This window comes from Trichosurus vulpecula, chromosome 3 (assembly GCF_011100635.1).
Source record: "Trichosurus vulpecula isolate mTriVul1 chromosome 3, mTriVul1.pri, whole genome shotgun sequence".
Taxonomy (NCBI): domain Eukaryota; kingdom Metazoa; phylum Chordata; class Mammalia; order Diprotodontia; family Phalangeridae; genus Trichosurus; species Trichosurus vulpecula.
This window is the reverse complement of record NC_050575.1, coordinates 64,848,225-64,876,013: the sequence shown is the minus strand read 5'-3', so window position 1 is coordinate 64,876,013 and position 27,789 is coordinate 64,848,225. Positions and strand designations below refer to the sequence as shown.

The following is a 27,789-nucleotide window of genomic DNA, read 5'->3' as shown; positions in this document are numbered from 1 at the left end:
TGTCATCTGTCAGTGAGCTTCTGTTGTACCATTCCAGCTACTAGGTTATATCTAGCTAGGTACATGGTAGTTACTAAATCTTCACAGGGAACAGTGAAATGCTGCAAAGTTGTCTTGGGGGTTTTGTTTGTTTGTTTTTACCATTTCTTTGCATAATCTGCATTGATCACCAACTCCAGGTTCCTTAAAGATAACCCTTCTGTAATTTCTGGTGGTGATAACCTGGTCTTGAATCACTATCAGAAGCCCCCCTATTTCCAAAAGCAACTCTGTGGAACTCAGACTCGGTTTGTGGCCTGTTTATTGACGTATTATTGGCTGAGTTCATTTGGCTTCAACTCTTGGATGTTAGCCATTTCATAAACTCAATCCAGAAGTAAACCAATTTTGTTTACATTTGACAACTCCAATGGCATGTATCTGTTATCAGCCTTCAATATTCTTGGTGAAGCGATTTCTGCTTGTTCCAAAAGCAGTTTTGTAGAATTTTTTTTTAACCTTTTATCATGTGCTCCTAGAATATACTTCCTCCTTTTTGGTGAGGAAGTGTTTATCTTTCTGGAATTACATTAGGGTGAGTGGCCCTATGTTCCATTCATACTAGATTTTACTTCGATAATTTTAATATGTGTTATAGTATATTTCATAATTCCAAATTTTACACCAGGACTGGTATTGCTTAGGTGTTAATTGCTTTACATGTGTTCTTCACATTGATCCAATTTGTTTTCAAGACACCAAAAAGTCTCAACATATTTGGATACAGATTTATCATCATCATCATCATCATCATCATCATCATCATCATCATCATCATCATCATTATCCAGTGTTCCCTGACCAATTCACTTTCATCCCTAGCCTTGTTGATAAAATCACAGTAGGGATAGATGGCTAGTCATTTCGGTCATGTCCAATTCTCCATGGCCACATTTGTTTTCTTGGCAAACATACTAGAATGGTTTGCCATTTCCTTCTTCGCTCATGTTACAAATGAGAAAACTGAGGCAAACAAGGTTAATGTTCAGGATCACACAGCTAGTGTAGCCAGATTTAAACTCAAGCCTATAAATCTTCCTCACTCCAGGCCTATCCACTACCCCATCTAGCTGTCCAGAGATACGTAGTAAGGCATTAACATGTTAAACAAAATTCAAAGACCCTTTATAGGTGCCATTACCTCTTTATAAAGTCTGAAGTCTTCTCTGATGAAATTAAAGAACTGTCAGCTATTGGCTGGCCAAAGAAAAACCATATTCCATAGGACCTTTCAAAAACAGGATACACTCTCAATAGAGACACAATCACAAAGAGTTAGAGGAAGAAAACAGCTTCTATGGACATGACCTCCAGTGGCAGAGGAGAGAACTGACCAGATTCAAAGGAGAATTGTCCTTGATAGTCAGCGTTTGAGCTGAAAGATTAGATCAAATGGAGCTGAGACGAATGAACTGTCTAGCAGAGAAGCTACATCCAAAGGGGAGTATCATAAGGGCACCAGAAAAACAAAAAGTTCCAGAGGCATGACCTGCCTTAGCCACATGTAATTCCTACATGTGTATCTCATTACCAGTGTATTCTAAGTCTAGGCCCACTCTTCCCACTAATGCCATTTACATATATAGGAGACTGCACATCAGGTTTGTCTTGGGAATGTTTTGTATGATATCTTAGTAAATGCCTTTGTTTTGAGTTAATTGTGTACCAGCTAACTATTAAAGGTTGGGACACTGGTGGGGCCCATGAGTCATGGTTATAAGAATAGGAACCCACAGCGTACTCTAGAACCTGAGGTCATCAATCCACCCCTCAACCGCCTCCAGGGACCAAACCTGTAGACTGCACGTGTTGAGGGGGTGCGCTACAACTATCATTGCTGTGGCTCATGCTATTATTATCATCATGTGATATTTTTGGTGGTGTTCAGTCCTTTCAGTTGTGCCTGACTTTTAATGATCTCATTTTGTGGTTTTCTTGGCAAAGATATTGAAGTGATTTGCCATTTCCTTCTCCATCGTTATATGATAGCAACTAATTTAAAAAAGAAGAAAGGAAAGGAAAGAATAGAGAATGTTTTGTCAAATGAATCAATAATTTCCTGGATTCACTGTCAACAGAAAAGTTACCATACCCCAGCAGCTGGGCCCTACCTCAAGAGAACTCAGACAAACAGATGGCTTCAGGCTCAAGAAGGAAAAATATGGTGCAGGTAAAAGTCATAAAAAGAAAGTGTTAGAAGAAGCCTAACAAGACTCCATATACTATGGATGGGATTAGCTAGTTCTAGGAAACCTTCCCAGAAGTAACCCTCCTCACATTGTGATTTGGAGAGTTAAGAGGCATCCTAGCACAGGAAAGAAAAGGGTGGGAGTCAGGAGACACAGATTCACATCCCAGTTCTGCCACATACTAGCTGATGCAAAACCATAATTGGCAACATTTATAAACACTTCCTCTGCCCAAGGCTCTGGGCTAGACACTGATGATGTATATACATATTAGACATGGTCCCTGTGCCCAGTGAGTTTCTAGTATAGTTGGAAAATAGGACAGATACAGAAGATTAAATCAGAGTCTGGGTAATGTAAGATCAATAAACCAGATCACCCAGATTAATTGAAAATGTGTCTGTGTACTAGGTATGACATCTCCTGTCATGCTACAGACACAACGACCAATCTTTCCTCCCCACATACCTCCATTTTCCAGACTACCACACAACTGCCATCTTGCTGTTTTCATTTCTCCATATAGCATCATACTTCCTCACTTCAGTATACCTTCATAATAAGTTATGCTTCCCAAGTTACAGTTTATTTTTCATTAGCTATATCTGAGGTCCACGGGGAATATCTGGCATCTTAATCTTTTGGCTTGTTTGTTTAATTAATGATTTTTTAACACTGCTGTCATTTTCCAACACAGTCCCTCTGCCCACACTACCCAGTCCCCAATAGAATCCTCTCTCATAACAAAATACAGCTAAGCAGAACAGACTAGCATGAAAATGCCTCATTCCAATGCACCTGAAGCCTACCACCTCTCCACTGAGAGGAGGAGAGGTAGATTTCATTATAAGGCTGGGTATTTAATCTAACAATCCAATAAACATGTATTAAGCCCCTACTATATGCCAAGCACTACGTTAGACTCTAGGAATATAACGATGAAACCAAAACCAGACCTGCCCTCAAGAAACTTATATTCCATTGGGGGGTGGGGGAAGGTATACATATGCTCTTGGGGAGACATTAAGAATACAGACACCAAACATACAGTGAGCTTATGGTCAGCCCAAAACAGCTTGCCTGGCCTCCTTTATGTATTTCAACTACAAGAGCCAAACCAAACCTCCACTGAAGTTACCCCCACCCCCTCATGCCTGGAAACCAAAAAGGCTATGCCAAGGAATCAATCAGCATTTATTAAGCCCTACTATGTGCCAGGCACTGTACTAAGTGCTGGGGCTGCAAAAGAGACAAAAGACAGCCTCTGCCTTCAAGAAACTCATGATCTAATGCCAGGGGAGTACAATGTTTGACAGGCCCCATCAAGCTTCTAGGGTTCTAAGCCTGATGACCAGTAAATAGAATTGGGATCTTATTCCATTATTCCTATCTAGATTTTTCTGATTCCTTGGGCCTACTTTGAGCACTCCATTTTTTTTCCAGAAGCAACTTACTACACCAATAAAGTCATACTTATATCAGTAATAGTTATGAGAATTATAGCTTTCACAGAAAACATGGCTAAGAAAGATCTCCATCGATTCTTCAAACCCGTATGAAGAATAAAAACTTCTAACACTTTTGCTATGCAAAAGAAGGAAGCACTGAGCCATTCCTGTACTCTTAATAAGCTCCTACCAATAGCCTGGTTTTCATTCAGAAAGTCCCAGACATATATAAATATACCAGCACCACGTGCAGCCACACTGTGCCTTGCAGTAAACAAGGCTGTTAGGGCCAAAGCTCAGACTCTCAACTGTAGACTCTTATTCCACTCCTGTTCCCAAGACGCATAAAGGACTGAAATGGATAAATGAATGTGGTGAGAGGAGGAAAGGAGAAAGAATGACTCCAACCACCAAGAGTGGCTTTGGGCAACTGACCTCATACTCCTGGTGCCATTTTAACAAGACAGGAGCCCTCTTAGGGACACTAATTCCTCCCCGGATCACTGCCTCCTAGAGCAATAACATAAATCCATCTAACATTTAAGCAAAAAGATATTGAGCTTGGCAGATTGGAAAAGTGTATGTTTGCCTCCTGCCGTTATAAGGTCACCCATTCAAGACCCAGCTAGGGAGGGCAGCTGGAAACTAGATGGCCAGATGTAAAGGGGCTCATAAAAATACAGTCAATGGAGTTAACCTTTGAAGATAACCAAAATAATAGGAAGAATCAAGCCAGAGTCTTTTCCACAGAGTGGGCAAGGACTCCCTACAGTTACAAAGAAAAAACAAGCTAAAGTGTAGTATAATGCTGCAGACAAACATGACAGTCATTTCACCCCTAGAGAACTAAAGGGGTAGCTTTGTTGAAAGCATTTCTCGTTTTTCTAGTTCCTTGGTCTGTTGAAGCAAAACAGAGCAGCAATACCTAGGGCCTAAAATGTCACTGGCACAATGCATAGAATGTCAGACCTGAAGACAGGAAGACCTGAGTTCAAAATGGCCTCAAACACTTCCTACCTGTGTGATCCTGGTCATCACTTAACCCAGTCTGCCTCAGTTTCCTCATCTGTAAAATGAGCTGTAAAATGGCAAACTGTTCCAGTATCTCGCCAAGGAAATCCCAAATGAGGTCATGAAGAGTCAGACGTGACAAACAACTGAACAGCAATGAAACGTCGAGATTGTAGTCAGCTACTATGCTGTGCATCATTTCCATAGTGAGTGTTTTTATTCCAGAGTGGCTTCTCTCTGATTCCCAAGGGCCTCTACCTGTACCACTGGTTGACAGCAGAAGCCAATTTGAGCCCAAAACAAACATAACTATAAAGGTCAGTCAAAGAAGAATTTGTTTGAATTACCCAGTGCTTCAGATTATCTGTGGCATAGTTTTCTTCACTAAGCATGGATCATCAGCAAAATGCAATAGAAAAAAGCTGACTTTAGATTCAGAGACTATAGGTTCAAATCCTGTCTCTGATACTTACTGCCTGCATGGTTCCAGACAAATCTCTGGGCTTCAGTTTTCTCATCTGCAAAATGAGGTAGTTGATAGCACAGTGGACAGAGTGCTGGGCATGGAAGCAGAAAGACCTGAGTTCTAATCCAGCCTCAGATGCTTACCATATGACCTTGGGCAAGTTACTTAACCTCTCTCTGCCTCAGTTTTATTATTTGTAAAATAAGGATCATAATAGCCCCTATTTCACAGAGTTTTTGTGAGGATCACATGAGATAATATTTGTAAAAATCATATGTCCGTCACATAATGTTTATTATGTGAAAGCTTATTCCCCAGCACGACCTTTGTGATTTTGCCCAACTCTAAATCTGCTGTGGGCAGCTAGGTGGCACAGTGGGTAGAGTGCTGGATCAGGAATACCTGAGTTCAAATGTAGCCTCAGATACTTCTTAGCCCTGTGACCCTGGGCAAGTCACTCAACCCTGTTTACCTCAGTTTCCTCATCTATAAAATGAGCTGGAGAAGGAAATGGCAAACACTCCAGTATCTTTGCCAAGAAAACCCCAAATGGGGTCACGAAGAGTTGGACACAACTGAAAACAACAAAACAACAAAACAGACAATCTCTAAGAACCCTTGAAGCTCTTACTTAGGACTGTGCCTCGAGAAACAGAGACAGTACAGGTACTCTGCTCAGCAAGTGACCTGCATCACATGGTTGTTGACAAATATTTTTCCATCCAACCTACACAGCAAGGATGAATTCATTCAGTTCATTCAATAAACATTTACTATGCATTTTCTATGTACAGTGAACTATGATCAGCACTGGAAATATAGAAACAGAAAAGCTGCACTGTTCTTTCTTTCAGAGAGATTACAATCAACTAAAAGAGTAAAGCATGAACACAAAACACTATATTACAATTAAAAACTCAGAGAAAGCTTCTAAGAAGGAAGGAGTTGCTTCCAAATGGGCAAGGGAGCTGGAAAGGCATCTTGGAAGCAGGGACACTCAAACAGACCTTTGAAAGGTGATGGACAGATGGGGAAAGAAGTTGTAGTTCATTCCAGACAGTTTGAGGGACAAAGAGAAGTCCAGTTAGTGTATGCGAGGGCAGAACTATCATAAGTTTGGAAAGGTAAGATGGCAGCAGATTTTGGAAGGCCTTGAATGCCATTCTAACTCATTTAAATTTTAACCAGGATGCAACTTGAAACCACTGAAGTTTTGATTGGGTTTTTTGTTTTGTTTTGAGCAAAAAGGAGTGTCATGAGCAGATTTATATCCGAGGAAGATGAAATATTCTGGCAATTTTTATGCAAGATTAGTTGGACTAGGGAGAAAATATAAGCAGAAAGATTTATTTGGAGGCTATTTCAATAGTATAGATAATGGTGGTAAGGAATTGGTCTAGGATGGTAGTAGTGGGGATAGAAAGGAAAGGAAAAATGAAATCAATCAAATATGATAACTGATTGGGTGTAAGTGGTAAAAGGGAGAAAGCAATCAAAGACAGAAAAAAGAATACAAACATGAAAGATTGTGAAGATGGTGGTGCCACAGATAAACAAATAATACTTAAAACAGAAAAAGGAGTAGGTTCAAGGGGAAAGACAGGCTTGGTTTAGGACATACTGGGTTCAAGGCTCCAGTAAGACATCTAGATGCAGATGTCCTGTAAGAAGTTGAAGATATGAGTATAGAGTTTGGAAGAGAAGTCAGGGCTGAAAAATATAGATGCTAAAAGGCAATAGAAGAAGCCAGTTAAGCCAGTTAATGAATGAAAGTCAGAGAGGAAAAGAAAGGGGAGGGGAGGGCATACCAAATAAATTGGTAAATTATTATAGGACAACACTGATGTCATCTTTGATGACAGTAATAACATCTAATATTTACATAACGCTTTAAGGTTTATGAAACGCTATGTGTATATATATGTGTGTGTATATATATATATACACACACACATCTATATGTATATACACACACACACACACATACACACACACACGCGCACACACACATACAATCTCATTTGATCCTCACAAAAACCTTTTGAGGTAGTGGCCATTATCCACATTTTATAGAGATGAAACTAAGGCTGAGAGGATATAAGATTTGCCCAGAACCACACAACTAATAAGTGTCTGATATAGCTAAGTGAATGGTGAATAGAAAGCTGGACTCGGAAGCAGGAAGACCAGTTTGAAATATTACCTCATAAACTAACTATGTCACTCTAGGAAAATGACAACTCTGAGCTTCAGTTTTCTCATCTGTAAAATCAGAATAATTATGGCACCTCCCTCACAAGGTCAGTGTGAGAGTCAAATGAGATAATATAAGTAAATCGCAAACTTTAAGTATTACACAATTTTAGATATTACTATTCTTTTAAAGAATTCCAACTTGAATGTTCCTGACTCCAAACCCAGTCCTTTATCTACTTTGCCTATACCAAGCTGCCATGAGCCAGAGAGGGGATATATCAAGATGTTCTCTGAGCATTCTTGTCTGTGTGTGTTCATCTTTCCTCTGGGAAACAGAACCACCATAAATATTTGAAACCCTGATGCTTCTCAGGGTGTGTCCTAGATGTAAAATAACACCACTTCTCTAGGGACCCAGATGAATTATGAGCTTGCAAGCAACAATTTTCCAAAGTCACTAAGAAGTCTTTCTTATAGCCATGAGTGTGTTTTCTTTCTGCTTTCAAAAACCACAGGTAAGAATGAAGATCAATGGTGGAACATGACTGTTATAGAACATTTCTAAACCAATAGAGAGGACAAATATGATGTATTCAGAGAAGAATGGGAAGATTTATATGAGACGATTCAAAGTAAAGTAAACAAAATGATAAAATACACACACAAACACAACAATGCAAATGGAAAGAATAAAACAGAATGAAACACTCTGTGATTACTACAAAAGAAAATATGAGGCAGACTAGCCATCATCCTCTCCCTTTGGTAACTGGATTTCTCCATCAGGAACTCTCCAGCAATCATCAGAGTTAAAGATTTTTGAGCACTACCTTTTCTAGGGTAAACACCTCAAATATAATTATAATAAACAGTTCACATTTCTTTTTTTTTTTTTTTTTTGCTTTTTGGCAGGGCAATTAGGGTTAAGTGACTTGCCCAAGGTCATACAGCTAGTACATGTGTCAAGTGTCTGAGGCCAGATTTCAACTCAGGTCCTCCTGACTCCAGGGCCGGTGCTCTACTCACTGCGCCTCCTAGCTGCCCCTCTCAGTTCACATTTCTGTAACACTTTAGGATTTACAAAGCACTTTCCTCATAATGAATCTATGATGTTAAGAGTGAAAGACTTTACCAAGCTAATATAACAAAAATTACAATTTTACCTAAATTAATTTACTTATTTAGTACCATACCAATCAAACTACCAAAAATTATTTTATACAGCTAGAAAAAATAATAATAAAATTCCTCTGGAAGAAGAAAAGATCCAGAATATTAAGAGAATTAATGAAAAGAAATGTTAGGGAAGGTGACCTAGCCATACCAGATCTTAAACTGTATTATAAAGCAGCAATCATCAAAAATACTTGGTATTGGTGCTTGCTTTGGCAGCTAATACTAAAATTGGAATGATATAGAGAAGATTAGCATGGCCCCTGTGCAAGGATGACATGCAAATTTGTGAAGCGTTCCATATAAAAAAAAACTACTTGGAACTGGCTAAGAAATAGAGTGGTGGATCAGTGGAATAGGTTAGGTACACAGGACACAGTAGTCAATGCTCTAGTAATCTACTATTTGATAAACCCAAGGCTCCAACTTCTGGAATAAGAACTCTATCTGGCAAAAACTGCTGGGAAAACTGGAAAATAGTATGGCAGAAACTGGGCATAGACCAATATCTTATACCATACACCAAAATAAAGTCAAAATTACTTCTTGATTTAGATATAAAGGCTGATACTATAAGCAATCTGGGAGAGCAAGGAATAGTTTACCTGTCAGATTTATGGAGAACAGAAGAATTTATGACCAAACAAGAGATAGAGAATGTTATGAGATGCAAAATGGATAATTCCGATTACATTAAATTGAAAAGTTTTGTACCAACAAAGCCAATGCAACCAAGATTAGGGGGGATGCAGAAAACTGGGAAAGAATTTTTACAATCACTCTTTCTGATAAAAGTCTCATTTCTAAAATATGTAGAGAACTGAGTCAAATTTATAAGAATACAAGTCATTCCCTGATTGATAAATGGTCAAAGGATATGAACGGGCAGTTTACAAAGGAAGAAATTAAAGATATCTATAGTCATATGAAAAAAGGCTCTAAATCACTATTGATGAGAGAAATGCAAATCAAAACAACTCCTAAGTACCACATCACACCTTTCAGATTGGCTAACATGACAAAACAGGAAAATTATAAATGTTACAGAAGATGTGGAAAATTGGAACACTAATGCATTGTTGGTAAAGTTGTGAACTGTTCCAACCATTCTGGAGAGCAATTTGGAACTATGGCCAAAGGACTATAAAAATGTGCATACGCTTTGACCCAGCAGTACCACTTCTAGGGCTGTACCCCAAAGAGATCATACAAATGGAAAAAGGACCCACATGTAAAAAAATGTTGATAGCAGCTCTTTTTGTGATGGCAAAAAATTGGAAACTGAGGGGATACCCATCAATTGGGGAATAGCTGAACAAGTTGTGGTATATGATTGCAATGGAATACTATTGTGCTCTAAGAAATGATGAGCAGACAGACTTCAGAAAAAGCTGGAAAGACTTAGATGAACTGATGCTGAGTGAGGGGAGCAGAACCCGGAGAACATTGTACATAGTTACAGACACATTGTGCGATGACTAACTTTGATAGACTTGGCTCTGCTCAGCAATGCAAAGTTCTAAGACAACTCCAAAAGACTCGTGATGGAAAATGCTATCCACATCCAGAGAAAGAATTAGGGAGTCTGAATGCAGATCGAAGCAAACTATTTGCTCTCTTTTTTGTTTTGTTTCTTCTTTCTTATGGTTCATTCCATTGGTTTTAATTCTTCTTTGCAACAGGACCAATGTGAAAATATTTTTAATGTGAATGTATATGTAGAGCCTGTATCAGATGGCATGCAATCTTGGGGGGGAGGGGGAAGAAGAGGGAGGGAGAGAAAATTTGGAACTCAGAAGCCTGTGAAACTGAATGTTGTAAACTAAAAATAAATAAATTTAAAAGAAAAAAAGAGTGAAAGACTTACCATCCCCTTATCACTATCCCCTTATACTATTCCCCAAATGGTGAAGTGACTTATTCAAGTCATGCAGCCAGTAAGTGGCACCATCAGGACATGAAAGCCTAGGTCTTTGGATTCCAGGATGACTATTCTTTCCCCTATTTCACACTGACTTATCCGACCAACGTCATCGTATGACCAAGACACCTTTTGACCATAATTGTCAGAAGAAAACCAGCACCTTTGGAAATGAATCTCGAGAGCGGAGAGGACTTCACCAGCCAATCATCTTGATGAAGTGTTACACATTAGGATGATACATTAGTCATGACAAATTCTAGATACCAAGACAAATATGGAGCACAGGTCTATAAAAGTTTCCATGAGGTTGAAAAGAATAAGAATGTTCCAGGCTATGCCACACGTTACTTGATTCCCTATGACCACATAAGAGATCATCTCTTGCTCCATAGGAGGAGAGGGCAGTATTTTCAGCATTCTGATTTATCTTTCCTGAGAGGAGAGTACTTTCCCTGTTTTCAAAAAGCAAATGGCAGTGGAAAAAGTCAACAACCAACAGTGAACCTGGCAGCAAAAAAATTCCAGTGACATATTTTATTCGATTAAACACATACTCTCTGTCTCTGTCTCTCTGTCTCTGTCTCTGTCTGTCTGTCTATCTCTCTTTCTCTCTCTCATTCTCCCTATCTGTCTCTGTCTCTCTGTCTGTTCTCCTCTCTCTCTCTCTCTCTCTATCCTCCTCTCTCTCTCTCTCTCTCTCTCTCCCTCTCTCCCTCTGTGTGTGTGTGTGTGTGTGTGTGTGTGTGTGTGTGTGTTTATGGGCTCTGGTTAATGGAGCATAGGTTAGTGTATGTGTATCTACTGATGCTCCACAGCTAAGCCTAATGTACCAAAGCTCTCTGCAAGTAGTTGCCACAGAGCCTAGCTACTGTATCTCCTGATCTTCTCTAGCTTTAACTTTAATTATCCCCTTCCACATTCCCTTACCCTACCCCACCCTCAAAAGCCAATGGAAAATCAAATGAAGTGTAATGGAGGATGGCCATCTTGTTTTTACTTTGTTCTGACTCTGTCCTTGTTCCAGAATGCTCCTGAGTATGTAAATCTCACCTAGAAGTAAGTTTGCTTGGGACTATGGGTGGATAACCAATGGTTACTGAGTACAATCTTCCAGCTGATCTTCCTTCATGCATTCCCTCTGAGAGTGACCCTTGAGTCTTTCAGCCTGGAGTCATTGGTTATAGCAATGAACCCAAAGGAAGTTTGTACCACATCACTCAGTTTAACAAAGAACTTGACTTACCTTTCCCTGGTGACATTTGAACATCAAGTAGTGGTTCAATATGAGTAAACAATGTCATATAGAAACCGAAGTAGCTAATTCTACCCTGGGCTACATTGAGAGGAGTAGTGCCCAGGGGATTAAGGGAAGTGGTCATACCAGCCCTGGTCACATAACATTTGGAACACTGTATTCAACATTTTAAGAGATATGCTGACAACTTGGAGGAATGAATGTGGTTTTAAAAAATAAGTTTTATGACATCTGTGTAGGAAAAAAGGTGCATGCCACAATAGAGAAAGGAAGAAATACCAAAAAATAAGGAGGGTACTATGAGAAATTATAACATCAGAGAACTCAAATACTTAAAGCTTTCACTCATCCTCCCCACTTCTAGTCCACCCTGTTGGTATAGGCAGTGCAAAAAAACTCAATAGTCTTGTCCTTCAGGGCCCATCTGTAGGTTCTCAGCCTGGTTCCTCCAGGGGGCAGTGATTCAGCAAGAATGCCACCTCTGTCCTACAGGCAATGGAACACATTGACGAATTGATTCTGCCTAGTCACATGAAGGAAGAGAGCACAACTGAAAAGTAGGGGTGGGGGATATAAATACATCGTAAAAGAACACCAGTTAGATGAGAAGGGATGTTCAGGTCCATGGAAAAGTACTTCAGAAACTAACTTCTCCCAATAGAGTTTACTCTGGATAGGCTCTCAGTCTTCTTCAAACCTCTATTTTAAGGAGGCAAAGCCTTTCAGAAGTCTATGTAGAAGAAAAAGTTTATACCACTGTAGAGAAAGAGAGAAGAGGCAAAAATGAGGAAGATGAACTAAAGTACAAGAAAAGGACAGAAAAACAAAAAGACCAAGAGAGAATGTCTGGGTATAAGCCTAGCTTTCAAGTAGATAAATTAAAAGGAAGGTTCATAAAGATAGAGGGGAAAATGAGGCCATTCAAAAAAGGACCATAACTCATTGAATTAAGTACTATTTTGTGAATGAAAATGAATCAAAAAACCTCAGTGAAAACCAAATTCTATTAATTACCCAGAGGTCATAGGACTTTAGAAAGAAACTCCAGAATGGTTCAAAAGAGAAACAAAACTTTTTAATGATGATATTAGGATGTAAATCAAGTTGGAAAACATAATTCTCAAAGAAAAAAAAACAATGAAGGTAAACAGAAGAGTTGATAAATTAGAACACACAAAGGATAGGATCTCCAAAGTAATAGAGGCACTAAACAAAGAGAATGAAGTATTAGAATTCCAAAACAAAGAAGTGCATGAAAATGTAGCAGAAGAAAATCAAAAGAAAGCAACTTTTAAAAAACATAGGAATTCTATAAAGCCCAAGTAACTGCCTTGAAAACAGAATGTGCAAATGTAGCTTAATACAAGGAGGAAGAAAGGCAGTTCCTGCCTTCAAATAGCTTATATTCTAACAAGAGAAGACACATAAAAGGAAGCTGAAAGGAGGGAGAGTAGTACCCACGGGGACATTGTAGAATAAGTTCAGAGAATCAAGTGTAAAGCCTAGAGAGGAATGAAGACTTGGGTGGCCTGGGCATCCTCCTAAAAATGGAGGTTCTGGGAGGAACCATCCAATCAGAGGACTAGCCTGCAGAGGGTAAGGGTACTTCCAGTGTTAGAAGTCCAAGAGTGAAGTGAAGTTGCCAGGTAAGATAGTTCTGTAGCATGGTAGGGAAAGTCTGGAAAGTATGATCCAAAGACGTAAATGGCATATCTAGGATCAAATTCAGGTTTTAGGGTTCCAAATTCAGTTTGCTTTTCCCTGAACCACATTGCCTGTCTCCCTGAGGGCTTTCTTGATGTAGTAGAAACTTGAGGAGACTACTGGGACAAATTTCCCCCAGAGATAAAAACCAAACTTGAATTTGCAAGGAATATAATGGTTAAATTTAAAAATTTTCAATGCCAAAAAAACTTGCAGACAGCCATGAGAAAGACTTTCAGCTACGAAGGAGCCTCAATTCAAATAACGCAGGATTATATTTTAGTCACAAGAAATCAGAGAAAAAGATGAAATAGGATAGTCCCAAAATCAAAAGAGCTTAAGATGCAGTCCAGAATAATATATCTTGCAAGACTCAGCCAAATAAATGAGGTAGAAAGTCTCCAAACAGAAGAAACACAAGAAAGGTAAATAGTACAATTATCAACAAAAGATTAAGCAATGAAATCAACTTTTTATATATGTGTTTTAGGCTATTGTTCAATAATAATAATAATAATGTGGATCAAAGAATAAATCACAAAAAGAAATAATTAAGGGATTAAACATATGTAAGGAACTAAATATTTAAATGGACCTTAAAGAAAAAGGAGACAAGAAGGAAGAACTAAATGAATCTTTTATGGTCTAAAATTCCATTGACCTTTTTAGATGAATCAATGACTTGAGATGGAAAAGAGGGAGGAACAACATAGTGGGAACTTGTCTAATCAGAGAGAAGAAAGGCAAGAGTTAGCAGCCAGGGAGTGAGGAAATAAGTTTGTTTAGTCGCTTAACAAGTCTGGAGCAGAGAAACAGAAGGAAGAGTAGGGTAAGAACAATACAGAAGAGAGACTTAGTTGGGAGTAGAAATGGAAGTAGGGTCTTACTCTAGATAAAGAAAAGAAAGGAGGCCATTGAATAAAATTGCCATAGTTGAGGGATAGGAGAATGTCTACATTAAAAAAACAGGAACGGCGGGCGGAGCCAAGATGGCGGCAGGAAACCAGAGACTAGAGCTCTCCACGGAGTCCCTCCAAAAACCCATAAAAAATGGCTCTGAACCAAATCTAGAACTGCAGAACCCACAAAAACAGCAGAGGGGAGCAGGGCTCCAGCCCAGGACAGCCTGGATGGTCTCTGGGTGAGGTCTATCCCACACGGAGATGGGAGCTGGGAGCTGGGAGCTGGGAATGGACATGAGCGGCAGACCAACCAGACCAGGAGCTGGGCGGAGCATGCCCTAGCACCCTGAATCAGTGAGCTGTGGCAGTTACCAGACCTCTCAACCCACAAACACCAAAGACAACAGAGAAGGTTAGTAGGAAAAGCTGAGGAAGTGGAAGGAGTTTGCAGTTCGGCTACCAGCGCCGGGGGCAGCAGACGTGGGGCAGCGACAGCTGCAGTTCCTTCCGGCCCCAAGCCCACCTGGTGGGAGAATTAAGTGGCACATCAGAGCAGGAGTGCACAGCCTGCTGAAGATTTAAGCCCATTCTGGGTTAGGGGTTCTTGGGGAAGGAGTAGTGCTGGTGTGGCAGAGCTGGCACCTCCCCCCCAAACGTGGAACATAGAACTCTCTAGTCTACAGTCATACCCCACCGAAAAACTCAAGCGTCAAGTTAGTTGGTTGGGAATATGGCCAGGCAGTGAAAACACACCCAGATTCAGTCTCAGACTTTGGATTCTTTCTTTGGTGACAAAGAAGACCAAAAAATACAGACAGAAGAAGATAACAAAGTCAAAGAGCCTACAACAGAAGCCTCAAAGAAAAACATGAACTGGTCCCAGGCCATGGAAAAGCTCAAAAAGGATTTGGAAAAGCAAGTTAGAGAAGTACAGGAAAAATTGGGAAGGCAAATGAGAAGGATGCGAGAAAACTATGAAAAACAAGTCAATGACTTCCTAAAGGAGAACCAAAAAATACTGAAAAATACACTGAAGAAAACAACACCTTAAAAAATAGGCTAACTCAAATGGCAAAAGAGCTCCAAAAAGCCAATGAGGAGAAGAATGCCCTGAAAGGCAGAATTAGCCAAGTGGAAATCTTAAAAATGAGATTGAAGCAAATGGAAGCTAGTGACTTGATGAGAAATCAAGATATTATAAAACAGAACCAAAGGAATGAAAAAATGGAAGACAATGTCAAATATCTCATTGGAAAAACCACTGACCTGGAAAATAGATCCAGGAGAGATAATTTTAAAAATTATTGGACTACCTGAAAGCCATGATCAAAAAAAGAGCCTAGATATCATCTTTCAAGAAATTATCAAGGAGAACTGCCCTGATATTCTAGAGCCACAGGGCAAAATAGAAATTGAAAGAATCCATCGATCGCCTCCTCAAATAGATCCCAAAAAGGAATCTCCTAGGAATATTGTCGCCAAATTGCAGAGCTCCCAGATCAAGGAGAAAATACTGCAAGCAGCCAGAAAGAAACAATTTGAGTATTGTGGAAACCCAATCAGAATAACCCAAGATCTGGCAGCTTCTACATTAAGAGATCGAAGAGCTTGGAATGCGATATTCCAGAGGTCAATGGAGCTAGGATTAAAACCTAGAATCACCTACCTAGCAAAACTGAGTATCATGCTCCAAGGTAAAATATGGATTTTCAATAAAATAGAGGACTTTCAAGCCTTCTCAGTGAAAAGACCAGAGCTGAATAGAAAATTTGACTTTCAAACACAAAAATCGAGAGAAGCATGAAAAGGTAATCAAGAAACAGAAATTGCAAGGGACTTACTAAAGTTGAACTGTTTTGTTTACATTCCTACATGGAAAGATGATGTGTATGACTCATGAGACCTCAGTATTAGGGTAGTTGAAGGGAATATGCATATATATATATATATATATATATATAAGTGAATGTGTATGTATGTATATATCTATGTATATATGTATGTATGTGTATATATATATGTGTTTATATATATATAGTATATATGTAAAAGAGAGAGAGCAGACACAGGGTGAGTTGAAGATGAAGGGAAGATATCTAAAAGAAATAAAATCAAATTAAGGGATGAGAGAGCAACATACTGAGAGAGGGAGATAGGGAGAGATAGAATGGGGTGGATTATCTCGCATAAAGGTGGCAAGAGGAAGCAGTTCTGTGGGAGGAGGGGAGAGGGCAGGTAAGGGGGGAATGAGTGAACCTTGCTCTCATCAGATTTGGCCTGAGGGGGAATACCATACATACTCAGTTGGGTATCTTACCCCACAGGAAAGAAGAGGGAGGAAGATAAAAAAAATAAAAGGGGGGGGATGATGGAGGGGAGGGCAGATGGGGGTGGAGGTAATCAAAACAAACACTTTGGAAAGGGGACAGGGTCAAGGGAGAAAATTCAATAAAGCGGATGGGTTGGGAAGGAGCAAAATGTAGTTAGCCTTTCACAACATGAGTATTGTGGAAGGGTTATACATAATGATACATGCGTGGCCTAGGTTGAAGGGCTCGACTTCTTAGGGAGGGTGGGTGGGAAGGGAAGAGGGGAGAGAATTTGGAACTCAAAGTTTTAAAATCAGATGTTCAAAAACAAAAAAAGTTTTTGCATGCAACTAAAAAATAAGATACACAGGCAATGGGGTGTAGAAATTTATCTTGCCCTATAAGAAAGGAAGGGAAAAGGGGATGAGAGGGGAGGGGGGTGATAGAGGGGAGGGCTGACTGGGGAACAGGGCAACCAGAATATAAGCCATCTTGGAGTGGGGGTAGGGTAGAAATGGGGAGAAAATTTGTAATTCAAACTGTTGTGAAAATCAATGCTGAAAACCAAATATGTTAAATAAATAAATTTAAATTTAAAAATAAATAAATAAATAAATTTTTAAAAAAACAGGAATCATATATTATCACCACTGTTTTTCAATATTGTACTAGAAATATTAGGGCTAGCAATAAGAGAAGAAAAGTAATTGAAGAAATTAGAATACACAAAGAAGAAACAAAACTATCATTCTTTACAGATGGTATACTTAGTGAATCCTAGAGTTTCAAGTAAAAAATTACTTGAAACAGTAAACGAATTTAGCAAAGTTGCAGGACATAAAATAAACCCATGTAAATCATTGGCATTACTATATATCACTAACAAAGCCCAATAGCAAGAGATAAAAAGAGAAATTCCATTTAAAGTTACTATAGACATTATAAAATATTTGGAAGTCTATCTGCCAAAACAAAATCAGGAACTATGTGAAAACAACTGCAAAACATTTTTCACACAGATAAAGTCAGATCTAAATAAGTGGAAATATATCAGTTGCTCATGGGTAGGCTGAGCTAATATAATAAAAATGACAATTCTACCTAAATTAATTTACCTATTCAGTGCCATATGAATCAAACTGATAAATTAGAACACACAAAAGATAAGATCTACCAAAGAATTATTTTATAAAGCTGGAAAAAATAATAAAAAATCATCAGGAAGAACAAAACATCCAGAATTTCAAAGGAATTAATGAAAAGAAATTCAAGGGAGGTGGCACAGCTGTACCAAATCTTAAATTGTATTATAAAGCAGCAATTATCAAAACTACTTGGTACTGGCTAAGAAATAGAGTAGTGGATCAGTGGAATAGATTAGGTACACAAGACACAATAGTCAATAATCTACTATTTAATAAATCCAAAGACTCCAGCTTCTGGGATAAGAACTCACTATTTAACAAAAACTGCTGGGGAAACTGGAAAATAGTATGGCAAAAATTAGGCATAGACCAAAATCTTACACCCTATACCAAGATAAAGTCAAAATGGATACATGATTTAGATATAAAGGCTGATACCATAAGCAAAGTAGGAGAGTAAGGAATAGTTTAGCTCTCACATCTATGGAGAAGGGAAGAATTTATGACCATACAGAGGTAGAGAACATTATGAAATATAAAATGGATGATTTTGATTACATTAAATAGAAAAGTTTTTGTACAAACAAAGCCAAAACAACTAAAAAACAGGGACCACATAATGGTTTGATCTATGGGGAATGAGCATAACAGGAGACCACCTTCTCCAAGAAAGGATTACAATTCCCAGTATTGCATCTCACCTTAGGAGACAGACATATGAGTCAATAAGGTAGGTAAATACCTAGGATACTAGCCTTTGTCATAAGTGATCATTATAAGTGCAGAGGGTAGTCCCAGCATCATGATTCAGGATACTGAGATGACTATCACACATCACTGTTTCCTTTATGAACTGATGCTATTAGGAGTGAGGTGCAGCGAAAGACTCCATCAAAGACAAAACAAAACAAAAAATGAAATAAAATAAAATAATACACAAGCAAAAAGGAGGATAGAGCAAGATTTGCAGATGCATTAACATAATTGGTTAGACGATGGAGCCAAAACTGTTACTCCAGAGGTTCTCCCTCTCATACGGAATATTGGCAGAATGAAGAAGAAATATAAAAATATAGAATTCAGAAAAGAGTAGAAGTAACTTGGAATTAGGAGAAAGACAAAGTAACAAAACTTCTTAGAAAAGAGTTCTACAAAAGAATGTTACTGAAACTAAGATTGTTGGAAGAAAAAGATTTGGAACAACAAGCTTATTTGGGCTGAGAAATATAAAAAGGTTAGGGGGATAGACAAAGATAGAAAAAGAAATTAACAGCTTAATTCAAGTGACTTGGAACAGGCCAGGTAAACTGAAGTAGCAGGGGAGAGCCTGTGGAAATTGACTAGAATGAAATTCTTGTAAGCAAAACTAATTTCAGGAATGAAATGCTGATTTAAAAGAGGGGCTAAAAATCAATACAAAAGAAATAAATGGAGGAGACCGCAAACCAATCATGATATTAAATATGAATTCATTGAATAATCGAATAAAATGAGAGTGGAAGAATGGATAAGAAAGTATCATGGAACAACAAGGTAGTTCAGAGGTACTGGACTCCATCATAGTCATGCCCCCAGGAAATTTTATTATCAGAAACTCAACATCCCAAGAGACTGGATCAGCAGAGCAAAGAATTCCTCCCAAAGCCTCCTTCTAAAGAGGGCTCCCTTGCCAGCCATTTCTTCATTTCCCACCAGATGTACTCTCTAGGACTGAACACCATCATGAGCGTGCCCCACCAGGAAACCTCATCACCAGGAAAATCATCATCACAGAGATGGCATGAGCTTTGGTACTTACACCTCATTAATACTGTCTATACTCTCTGCCTCCCTGTTTGGCTGGAGGAAGGAGCAAAAACTCCTCCCAAAGCTCCTATTTAAAGAGGATTTCCAAGACCTGTCTCTAAATTTCCCACCAACTCACACCCTATGGACAGGACTCCACCATGCCCCCATGTTGTGTTGTCTTCCTCTATTAGATCGTAAGCTCCTTGAGAGCACGGGGCTGTCTTTCTTTCTCTTATTTGTATAGCCAGGACTTGGCACAGTGCCTGGTAGATGCTTAATAAATACATAATATTGCTTAATAAATATTTGTTGACTAGTTGATGACTTTAAGTTTCAAAAGAATCGGGGCAGCTAGGTGGTGCAGTCAGTAGAGCACCGGCCCTGGAGTCAGGAGGACCTGAGTTCAAATGTGGCCTCAGACACTTGACACATGTACTAGCTGTGTGACCTTGGGCAAGTCACTTAACCCCAATTGCCCTGCCAAAAAAAAAGCAAAAAAAAAGTTTCAAAAGAATCAAGACATATTATAACAAGGATTCAGTTTGAATGAGCAAAATGCATTTCTGTCTTTAAATGAAGTATCTTCCTTTCTCAGACTCTAGAAAAACAGTTTTATTTTATTCTTGGGTTTGTGGGTTTTTGGAAGTTTGTTTATTTCCCAGAATAAAGCATCTTTACTTGTGTTTTATTTATTAGGCTTCTTTCTCCATTAAGTTTCTCCCCAAGAAGATTTTCTCTCAGTACCACAGCTTCACCTCTCTCTTGACCCGCTGCTATGAGATGGGCCGCCATCCTCATTATTTTACTATTAGCTTCCACCAGAAGGGCTTGCATTGTCTCTCCAAACTACTGTGTCTGTATGCAGAAGGGCTTAAATCCATTCACTGGCTAATTCTGGCAACAATCAGTAAATTAAGAGATTATGCCTTCATGAACACCTTTATTTGTCACCTGATGATGTAGCTGTACAACTATGTCTCAATTAGTGTGAATAATAAAGGCCCTGCAGTAGTCACATTATTTAATGTACTTTTTAAGAGCTCTCAATAAGAATAACATTAATAGCATTCAATTTGTATAGCACTTTGCCATTTACATTTTCCTCTGAGGTAGTAGGGTAAATATTAACATTGTTTTACAGATGCGGAAGTTGAGGCACCAGATCAAGGCAATATAACTAATAAACACCACAGTTGGATCTTGTATCCAAATGTTCTGACTACAAGACGTCCTTTTTTTCCTACCACAAGGTTAGAAAAATTAACCTTTATAACAAAAAAAAAAAAATTTTATCACTTTGCCAGGATCAACCAACTCCATGATGTCATGTTAACTATTTTTAATGTTGGCAGAAGGCATCAGTTAAATACAGAAACTGAAGTTCCAGTTAGATAAATCAGCAAGGGCATTTTTGATTAGTGGTTTTCTGATAACTGGTGGTCATCAACCGATTGATGAATATTATTAAACGGTGTTTGCCATCTATGATCTTGAAGTCTGAAATTCTCCTCTGATTATAATCTGTCTTTTCCATCTCTGACAGACTCCCACCTGTACCCCTATGGAGAAAAAAAAAATCACATTACTCCTAAAAAAATAGCAGTTGGCAGCAAAGAACAGCTTCGGTTACAGGTCGACACCCAATAGAGATTAGAGATGCCTGGCAGAGAGGACTTCAGTGAAAATATCCAGCAAAGTAGTATGTTAATATCACCAGAGGACATCAGCGTGATGTCCTCTGCAGCATAACAAGTGTGTGTTACTACAGCCATGTGTTTTTCCTGATCACACATGTGTCTAGCCAAACTATACTCTACACATATAACACTTCACATATGTTCCTTGCGTGTTGTCCAGTAGTAGGATTACTGAGTCAAAAGAGTATGAACAATTTAGTAACTTTTCTCATATAATTCCAAATTGATTTTTCAGAGCAGTCAGATAAGTTCACAGCTCCACCAACAGTGTACTGAGTGTCTTCCTATAGCCCTTTTCACACTGAGTATTTTCATCTCTTATCATCTTTGCCAATTTGACACATATAAGTAATACTTCACAGTCATTTTAATTTGCATTTTTTATCAATAAAGATTTTAAGCATTTTTCCATATGTTGGTCTGTATCATTTCTTCCTTTAAAAACTTCAGAACTATTTAGAAAGGGGATAGAAGCATTTCTTCCTTGGAAAACTTTTCTGAATGAAGAGAAAAATATAATTTTTTATTGACCTTCAGAAAGAGTTAGACCAAGTGAAATTTACCGGAGCTTTTGCATATAGTTGTCTCTCATTTCTATTTCCTCTTTTGGTTTGTATATGTTTGGGTCACTTAAATATGCACCCATGGCATGACCCAGAATATCAAAATGCAGTAGGTGAAACACTATATGCTTTACTCAATCAAGATGGTTGTTAGTCACTAGAATAAATTTGGCTTGTTAGGAGGCGATTACATTGAAAAATAATAGTAACACTTTTGGAAAAAAATATTTCAGAACTATATTTAAATCTACCATGGTTTATCATCCTCATATTTAGAATATACCCACAAAGAATTAGAATTCCCCAGACTTGCCCAAGGCTGGGCACAGGTGAGATGATGGGAGTATCCATGATCGAAGCTTAGATTCCCAGGTCCATCCTTATACCAAAGGCTGACGGCAGAGTTTGATGAGAGATTCTCCTGCTCAGTGCAGGAGAGTGCATTAGTCCTAGCTCTGCCCTTAACCATCTTCATTGCCTTAATCAAGTCACTTCCCTTGTCAGGACATTCATTTCATTGTTTGTAAGATGAAGGAGTTGAACTAGGCAGTCTTGAAGGTCCCTTCTAGCTCTGCCATTCTCCCAACTCTAACATTCTATTAAAGAATAACACTCCTTCCAGTTCTGTCCATTTATGTCTAAGGTCACTTCCAAATGTGACATTCTCTGTTCTGTTCTAAGAGTAAGACCTAGAATTCATATAGTGCTTTAAGGTTTACAAAGCGCTTTACATATGTTAGCTTGGTTTATCCTCACCTCAATCCTATGGGGGAGGGACTATTATTATCCCCATTTATGGATGAGGAAACTGAGACAGGTAGAGGCTAAATGATTTGCCTTTACATGTAATCAAAGGTAGGATTCAAACTCAGGACATCTTAACTGTAAGTCTCACAGTCTATCCTCTGCATTACCTAACTGCCTTAATCTTATAGCTCAAGACACGCCTCCCCAGCTACAGGCATTCTATTTGTTAACATCCCTTATGATTCTGATATTCTATGATTCCATAGGGTTGATTAGAGTGAGGAGCTCCATTACTGAGATCAAAAAGTAGGGGGACATTGTATCGGGCTTATTTCAATAGCACTACAATTGTGAATAATTGTGGAGAGAGAAATGTAGTGTTCCCAGAGAATAGTGTTGTGTGTAGTCACAATAGACAAAGCAAGTTAGAGAGAGAAGCAAGGTAGACAGTGAGAGAACCATTCATGGCTACATGTGCAAAGATGGAGATACAATAAATAATTTAGCAGATTCCCCAACTCTGGCTCCTTCCTTATTTACCACCACCCCCCAAATGAATAAATCAGCTATCTACAAAATTATTTTCAGACCATCTATAATAACTTCATTTTTACTAGATATTAAAAATCTGCAATTTTTTTCTTTCTTTTTCCCCATTCCTGTAAAAAAATGGGAGTTGGGGGGTGGGGGGAACTACTTAATAAATGCTTGTTTAATGAAGTGTCCATCATGTGCCAGGAAAGAGGTACCATCCCACGCATGGCCTATTGGATCAAGCACAGGTCTTAAAGCTAGAAAGACATGAATTCAAGGGTTAACTCTCAAAAATACTTCCTAGGTGACTCTGGTCAAGTCATTTAACTTCTTAGTGCCCCAGTTAACCTTCCAAGATTGTAAGATGAAAAGTAGGTTCAGACCTGAACTGGTGGAGGAAAAGTCCTCCCTGGCACTCCAATAAAATCAAAGGTCCAGTCCAGGAAAAAAGAAAAATGTGCTACATCCTGTGCTAGGTGCTGGGGGATAAGGACAAACACAAAACTGAGCCACCTCTCAGAAAGCTTACATGCTATGGAGTGAGGCAGGTGAGCAACATGTATCTTCAAAAAAGTAATTACATAGTTTATAGACAGTAATTTTGGAAGAGGAAGTTACTTGCAACTAGCAAGACTGGTATAGATTTCCTGTAGGAGCAAGCACATGAACAGACTATTTAAAAAAAAGGTAAGAAATAGTTTTCTGAGGTAGTATGAGGTGTAGAAGGAATGTGTTCCAGACATGAGGAACAGATGTTCAAAGGCAGAACTGAGTAAAGTAAAAGCATGAAACACCACAAAACATACTTTCAAACTTGGCAGTCCATCAGAGCTCATCTAATCCAACCTCCTTATTTTACAAAGGAGGCCCAGAATGGTCAGATAACTACACAGATAGCATGTAGCCATGCCAAGATGGTAACAATTCATCTAACTCCAGCTCTCTACTCTTTCCACTGCACCCATGTTATGCCACCTAGAAATACTGCAAAGCTCAATTCACTTCACTTGGGTGAAAGACTGGAGCTGTCAAAAAGCCCCTCAATTCTATCATTTGGGAATTAATGCTTGTCAAGTAGAATAGGAAATCATCTCTGATGCATTATGCCTGAGTGTCCAGGTCAGAGTAGAGAAGGTTCCTCCTCTCATTTTATTCATTTTTCTACAGGTACAAAGAGATGACATCTAGCAGATGGTGGCTTTTAGCATAAAACAAGCACTTATGGCAGCATTTACTTCCGACAACAAAATATATAAGGTTCCAATTGGCCATCTGTTTTGTAATTTTCAAGTGAAGGACATGGAGAGTTTCTGAACTCTAATTCCCAAATTCACTGACTAACCACTGCCATTATTAAGTGCGGACATCACGAGCAATTCCCATCCTGTACAGTTGTTGTCTAAGTTCCTGCGTATCCTAAGAGGATTTTTGCCAAATGATGATACCAGGTGTTACTGTAAACATCTCAATAAACTAAAAATAAATAAAATAGATAAGAAAAAGCTCCGTTTGCAATTCAGCACCTGAGCTGGATTTGCCATTAAGAGCTCAATTTGCCTTCCTACATAATTCTTTACCATGAGAAAAGACATTTCCATTTGGGGAAATATGGGAAAATGGAGTAGATTGACTAGGTCTCACCCCAATGGTTCCCCAACACCCCCAATTCCCTTCCAAAGCAGAACAAGGTGAGCGAAGAATGAGACTTAAGCCCAGATGCTACATAGCAACAAGAAAAACAGACTCTTGGCATCTTTTATTTAATTGAAAAATTGTAAGTGCCAGACCCAGGAATATTACACAGACCAATTTATCCTCACTTGCAGGAAAGAATGAAGCTGTCAAAAGCCTATCAGTGCTATTGTTTGGGAATTAACACTTATGATATCTGAAAGGGAAGCCATCTTAAGTGAGTTTGAGGGTTTCTGAGAGGTTGGTGTGGCTACTGAAGGAACCAATATAATGGAAAATGGGCCATATCTATGTCAAAGAGAATTAGGAATTTAGTTAGAAAAGAGATGGATGCCAGTATAATAAAAATAACAATACTACCCAAGTGAATTTACAGACTTAGTGCTAAAACAATCAAACTATCAAGGGAATTCTTTATAAAAATAGACTAAAAAAACAACACTTGTCTGAAGGAACAACAGGTCTAGAATCTCAAGAGAAATAATGGAAGAAAGAAAAGCAGGAATAAAGGAGAACCAGCAAGTCAAATCAAATTGTATTATGAAACAGTAATTATCCAAATGATTTCACAATCGTTAAAAAAATAGAAAAGAACAGTGGAAGAGACTAAACAAAAATTATAATCAACCAGCATCTATTAATCACCTATTATGTGCCAGACATTGAAGCAAACTCAATAACTCAGTGTTCAATAAAACCAAATGTCTAAATTATTTGAGAAAGAATGTGCTATTTAACAAAACTTGCTAGGACAACTGGAAAGAAGTTTGGCAGAAACTACTGGTTTAGACCAACATATTATACCATATGTCACAAAAGACTCAACATAAACACACCAAAATAATAAAGTTAGATGAGAAGCAGATAAGGTAGTTTTTGCAGCTATAGACAAATGTTCTTTGCCAGACAAGTGATAAAGTTAATTACAAAAGACAAAATTGATCATTTCAGTTACATAAAATTGAAAAACTTTTGCATAAACTAGCTGCAAATTATGGAAAAAAATCTTTGGATCAAATATCTCTGATAGGGATCTAACCTCCAAAGTACATATGGAACTAATGCAAATGTTAAATAAGATCAGAAGCCATTCTCAAATGGATATGTGGTTAAAGGATGTAAACAATCAGTACTCAAGGGAATAATTGCAAATTACTAACAACCATATGAAAGAATGCTCCTAGACACTAATGATAATAAGAGAAATGCAAGTCAGAACAACTCTGATGTTTCACCTCACACCTTACAAACTGACAAAGATAATAAAAGATGAAAATAGTCACTATCAGAGGTACTTTGAGAAGTCAGGCACACTAATTAGAAGAACTATAAATTAGTCCAACCATTCTGGAAAATAATTTGAAATGGTGCTTAAAAAGTAACTAAACTGTCTATTCCTTTTAATCCAGAGAACAAGGCATATACTTCAAGGGAACCAAAGACAGAAAGAACATTCACATGCATAACAAAATCTTCATAGCAGTACTTTTTGTGGTAGCAAAGAATAGGAAAGTGAATTCCCGTCAGCTGGAGAATGGTTCAACAAACTGAGGTAAATGAATGTAATATAATATTACTGGATTGTAAAAAAATGACAAATGTGAAAAATTCTGAGAAGCATGAGAAGACTTATTTGAAGTGATGCAAAGTGATGTAAGCAGAACCAGGAAAACAACATACATAATAAATATAACAATTGTAAATGGAAAGGACAAAAGAAGAAACTGAATAATTTATAATTATAATGACCAAGCTTGGTCAAAGAAGAGGGATGGGAAAAGCACTCCCTCCCTTCTTTGGAAAGTGGGAGAAATACAGGGGTTCATAAATGTCAGACTCAGTTAATGTATAAGTTGGTTTCTTGGTTAGTGAGTTGGTCAATTGGTTAGAGGCAGCTAGTATAATAGAGCCCTAGACTTAGAATAAGAAAGATATGAGTTCAAATGCGTCCTCAGATACTTAACTAGTTGTGAGACTATGGGTGAATCCCAATCCATCTGGATCAATTTCCTCAACTATAAAATGAGGATGATAATAGCAACTACCTCATAGGATTATTATGAGAATAAAATGGGAAAATTTTGTAAAGTGCTTAGAAAGCCTTACAGTACTATACAAATACTAATTGTAAGAAGTCTTTCTAAACTGTTTTCTTTTCGTCTGTTTTATTCTTTGTTACATGGGATGACTAATTAGGTGGGAGAGGGAAGAAAAATATTCAGAAATGAAGGCATTATAAAAACAAAAACTCATCAATAACAAAAACAAAAATCATATGATTATCTCAATAGATATATAAAAAGCTTTTGAAAAAATACAATATTAAAAATACCAAAAAGCATAGGAATAAATGGAACTTTCCTTAAAATGGTAAGTAGATTCTATCTAAAATCATCAGCAAGCATTATCTGATAGAAAAAAACAGTAACGAAATTCATCTGGAAGAACAAAAGGTCAAAAATATCAAAGGAATCAGTGAAAAAAGTTTTGAAGGAAGATGACCTACCAGTACAAGAGTTCGAACCATATTATAAAGTGGTAATCATCAAATCTGGTACTGCCTAAGAAATAGAGTGGTAGACCACTGGAATAGATTATGTATACAATACACAGTAAATGGTCATGGTAATCTAGTGTTTGATAAATACGAAGATCCAAGTGTTTGGTACAAGAACTCACTATTTGACAAAAATTGCTGGGAAAACTAGAAAGCAGTTTGGAAGAAATAAGTTATAGAACAACATCTCACACTGTTTACTAAGATAAGGTCAAAATGGGCACATGATTAAGACATAAAGAAAGATCTCATAAGCAAATTAAAGGATCATGAAATATCTTAAATGTCAGATTTATGGATAAAGGAAGAATTTATGAAAAAAGCAAGATGTAGAGAACATTACAGGAAATAAAATGGAGAATTTTGATTACATTAAAATAAAAATGGTTTTATACAAATAAATCCAATGCAGCCAAGATTAGAAGGAAAGCAGAAATGAGTGAAAAAATT

The 27,789-nt window shown here is 38.0% G+C and overlaps 1 non-coding gene across 1 annotated transcript; it reads left to right on the top strand.

The window, feature by feature from the left end:
- The first annotated feature begins 8,727 nt into the window (after positions 1–8,727).
- Positions 8,728–8,830, top strand: LOC118845111. Its single transcript, XR_005009995.1, has one exon. It is a non-coding gene; the product is annotated as a U6 spliceosomal RNA (small nuclear RNA).
- The last annotated feature ends 18,959 nt before the right edge of the window (positions 8,831–27,789 follow it).